Genomic DNA, 4694 nt, shown 5'->3' with positions numbered 1-4694 from the left:
TGCCTTGGTCAGTGAATGTGCATATGTTAAAATGTCACACGGAACCTCATCAATATGCACAATTGTTATGTTAATCAAAAGATCACGTGTTTAAATAAAAACTAGACTTGGTCCTGGTTGTGTCATTCCAGGAAGAAAGTTTGATTCTAGGTTTTTCATCAGTGGAAAAAAATAATTTTTGACTTTCTGGTTGTTAACCACCACCTTTAACAAGCTGGACCATTTCTCCAGCACAAAAGTAATTTTTGAGGAAACTGATAATAACTTCATTAGATCTCTCTGGCAACTGGAAAAATAAGGTAAGCATTGGGTACCAGAAGTTTGCTGGTTAATAGAAATTCATTGAAAAGGGGCGTGTTCACTCAGATTTCTGTGGATACACGTCTGGATGGCATCTCTATCCTAAATCTCCACGCAGATGTCAGGCTTATGCAAGTTCGTTTTCAAAGTGGTCCAGACTCCTGACTTGACAGACCCTGTGTGTGCTCCTCTGAGTTTAGAAAGAATATGGATGCAGTGTTTACCTATAACCACACATCTTCATCCTCAAAAGTGAGGTCAACTAGTGGTGAATTGCAATCACAGATCCGATCTAAGGTCAGCTCCCTTAGAGTTAGGGTCCCCTCTTAACTGAAAACCCTGCTCCCCATCAGGAACTGTAATCAGTGCACTGCTCCCCCAGAGGGTGTGGGACACGCAAGCCTGCACCCAGTATGCACCCAAGGCCTACTTTCATTTGTTCAGACAGCTACCTGAGCTTTGGTTTCCACTCTAAAAGTGGGGCTAGTAACAACCTACTGTGCCTGTTTTAGTTACTTTTCTAGTACTGTGATAAGATTCTATTACCAAGGCACCTTATAGAAGAAAAAGTTTATTGGTGTAGTTTCAGAGAGTTAGAATCTGTGACCACCATGACAGAGCATAGCAGCAGGCAGACTTGGGACTGGAACAGCAGCTAAGAGTTCACATCTCCATCTACAAGCAAGGGGCAGAGAAAGAGAAAAAGGTTGGCACAAGCCTTTTGAAACCTCTGAGCCTGCCCCCAGTGGCACACCTCTTCCCATAAGGCCGTGCCCTCCTGATCCTTCCCAAACTGTTCCACTGACTGGGAACCAAGCATCCAGATATATGAGTCTCTGAGGGCCATTCTCAGTCAAACCCACCACAACCGGTGAGGATCGCAACTCAGAGTCACTGAAGCTGTTGGGCGAGGCTGGGACACCTTGCTGGCTTCCTGGTTAAGCTTTGACAGAGGAACGCCATGTTTTCCCAGCAAGGCAGAGTGTTCGGAGCCAGGCTCTGCCCTTGTGACCCCTAGAGAATCTCATTCATTTGATCCTGACAGCAAGTTATTAAGGGGTAATTCAGTGACTTAATGTGTCACCTGCAGGGCTGTTGGTAGCACATGCTGGTATGAAAAAGCTACACTACCTAAGTCACTCTGCATTTTGTTAAATGTCAGTTTAGAAAAAGCCTTGGTGAGACCAGGAAGTTTTTCCAGGTCTCCTCTACTTACTCTTGATAGGATTCTTTTTTTTTTTTTTTTTTTTTTTTTTTTTTTTTTCTGATTTGTGGATAGTTACTCTGAATACATAAGGCTATTGCAAGTAGGAAAAAGAATTCTCTCTTTTTTTTTCTCCTTTTTAATTAGAGCATTTGAAATGCTGTATATGTTCTGCTCAAAGTCATTCTGGCTTGTAATATGCTGAAACTAATTCAAGTCAACATGGGCTTCACCCAGCTAAATCTCAGAGTAGTTTAGGAGGGTTTTAATTAAACATCTGCTAAGAAGTAAGTGGGTTTTGATAATGTTGATAGTAGCTATCATTTTAAACAGATAATGCCAAACACTTGGAAGACGAACTGAAGCATCTCCCACTTAATTACACAATGCACACTTCTCCATCAGACTTCATGCCGGGGTCAGTACCTATTGCACATGGAGGAATTGAGAAACAGGGCCTAGAGCCAAGAATGTTGCATCAACCTATCTCACCCATGTGCAGAGCTGGCATGCAACTCTTAGAGTGGTATCCACCTGGGCAACATGATAGTTCAAATTACTGCGAAGTTACATTTCACGGACAGAAGATTCCAACACACGGCTAGCTTGAAATTGATAATAGGACAAACTACATTCATACTCTAAGTTGGACATTGGAGATATTCAAATCTTGCCATCTCTGAGGTTCCCTCTTCCCTTTCCATTTGAGGCCTCATTGGAGGTCAGCAGGGACTCAAGCACACCAGAGTCAGACAATAAAACACCTTAGGGGGTCACAGTGACCCTTCTGTGGTACCAAGGGAGGAAACTGACCTTGGCTCTCAGTTCCCAAGAGTTGCCCACCCCTTCTAAGTCTTTCCCTCCCTCTCTTTTCCCTCCCTCCCTACTCCCTTTCTCAGAAACTTCCCAAGGCAACGACACAGGTCTATGACCCTTGACTCAACTTATGTAGATACCTTATTGAGAGCCAGCCCAGCCTCTCTCCACTGAAGGCAAAACTTGGGCAGTTCCGTGCTGTTGGATATTCGACTCAGGCACTGAGAGAGAATTCACTTACAAACAACAAAGTAAAAGATTATAGTAGAGAATGGCTATGAGAGGAAGAAAGTTGGTTCTTGGCTCCAGGGTCTGTATCAGCTCCTATCTCAAATGCTCATTCCCTCTTCATCCAAGGACAGGTATGCAGAGGTTTGGGAAAATTCTGGAAACAGGAGCTGATTTTAGAGCCCTGTGTTCTTGCTTCTTAGAGAGCAGTTCTCATGTGTCAAGACCAATCAGAGATCAGAGGCCTCCTGAGCCACCAGATAACCAGCATGGATACGGGCCTAGGCCTGCAGCCACTAGTACTCACTGCTCAGCCCTGCTGGCTCCTGGTATCCATTCGTTGTCTGGCTGGGATGTGCAAGGGCTGCCCTGTACCTCGTCCTTGAAGCTGACAGAAGAATGCTAGTATTGAGGAAACCTGAGCTGTTTCCCAGCTCAGAGACAGAAGTCTTTCCTCTTAGGCCCTCTCCTTCCTGGTCTGCCTTCTTTGATTACCTACTGTGGTAGTGTGAATAGGAATGGCTGCCGTAGACTCATGTGTTTGAGAGCTTGGCCCATGATGAGTGGCACCAATAGGAGTTGTGGCCCTGCTGGAGTAGGTGTGGCCTTGCTGGAGGAAGTATGTGGGGGTAGACTTTGAAGTTTCATATGTATGTATGTATGTATGTATGTACATGTATGTATATATGTGTGTATGTATGTATGTGTGTGTAAATGTGTGTGTGTGTGTGTATATATATATATATATATATATATATATATATATATATATATATATATGCTCAAGTGCCAACCAGTCTTGGCATAGTTCGTCTTCTGCTGCCTTCAGATGAAGATAGTGAACTCTCAGCTCCATCTCCAGCACCATGCCTGCCTGGATGCTGCCATGCTTCCCACCATGATGATAATGGACTGAACCTCTGAAACTGTAAGCCAGTCCCAATTATATGTTTTTCTTTAAAAGAGTTGCCTTAGGTCATGTGTCTCTTCACAGCAATAATACCCTAAGTAGGATGCCTACTAAGCAGCTCCTTAGCCCCTCCATGTTTCTTCATAGAGGAGAGCACTCAGGAGGGATACCCAGAATGTCCAACCTAGAGAAGCTCCAAAGCAGTTACTAGCTTTCGGTGCAAGTGGGTGCAGGCCCCTTCCTTGCTGGACCTCTGGGGCCCTAGGGCCCTAGGTAGTGATAACTAAGGTGCTTCCCTCTGGAGACCATGATGCCCTAAGAGGCACTCCCTGGTAATTTTCTAAAGCCACACAGGTCTTATGTACATGCAGCAAAACAAACAAACAAACAAACAAAAAAATCCAAAGCACTTGTGGAATCTGGCCGAGCCCAGGGTGGCCCTGGTGGGAACAGAGTGACATAGTTCCTGCCCCTGGGACAGGGCCCCAGTGTACTGTGGGCATAAGGGTTGTTTGAGTAAGAATGTACATATTTTACATTCCTCCTTTAAGGGATGTCCTCCCAACGGAGGTTAAAGACTCCATGGTAATCAGACAGCCGGAGTCCTGGAGGCAAAGGAGGGGCTAAGTCTGAGCAAACTGGTAAACGCGGACCTTCAGGACAGCCTGAAGGCTGTAGGAAAGAGCTCTAAATGCATGAGTTCAAAATAGATACAATTTCTCAGCTATGTAAAATAGAAGGATACAATATGGATTATGAGAGGCTTCATGAAACCAAAGGAGCAATGGTAGCCACACCACGAGCCAGCTTGTCAAAGGCAGGCAGATTCCTGAGTTCGAGGTCAGCCTGGAACCTTCCAGGTTAGGCCTGGGTGTGGTAGAAATGGTAATTTCAAGTAGAGGCCCACCCAGCTATCTTACTGTTTATCAGCTGTGCTTAACAAAGGCAGACAGGTCTCTAAATTCTTTTGGAGAATTTGTTAAGGAAAAAAAAAATGTGTGCCTACTATCTCCTAAGACAATCCAAAGGGCTGGGTTTACAGATGCAGACTCACAAGATAATCCAAGGAAACCTGGAGTCAAAGACTGGATTGATGTGTAAAATAGAAGACTGGACCTCTGTTCTGCAGGACGTGAGCTATCCAGAGAATTTTTTAGGATAAAAAGAGAATTGTGCCGGGCGGTGGTGGCGCACGCCTTTAATCCCAGCACTTGGGAGGCAGAGGCAGGCGGATTT

At 44.8% G+C, this 4694-nt stretch overlaps 1 long non-coding RNA gene across 1 annotated transcript; it reads right to left on the bottom strand.

Annotated features, from left to right (window-relative positions):
• Positions 1-858: 858 nt before the first annotated feature.
• Positions 859-2555, bottom strand: LOC116068503. The gene is made up of 2 exons (XR_004109605.1): positions 2461-2555; positions 859-975 (listed from the first exon to the last, which is right to left on the bottom strand). It is a non-coding gene; the product is annotated as an uncharacterized LOC116068503 (long non-coding RNA).
• Between the last annotated feature and the right edge of the window lie 2139 nt (positions 2556-4694).

Source organism: Mastomys coucha, unplaced genomic scaffold (assembly GCF_008632895.1).
Source record: "Mastomys coucha isolate ucsf_1 unplaced genomic scaffold, UCSF_Mcou_1 pScaffold22, whole genome shotgun sequence".
Lineage (NCBI taxonomy): Eukaryota > Metazoa > Chordata > Mammalia > Rodentia > Muridae > Mastomys > Mastomys coucha.
Note: the sequence above shows the minus strand (reverse complement) of the source record. Positions and strands in the feature narration are given on the sequence as shown.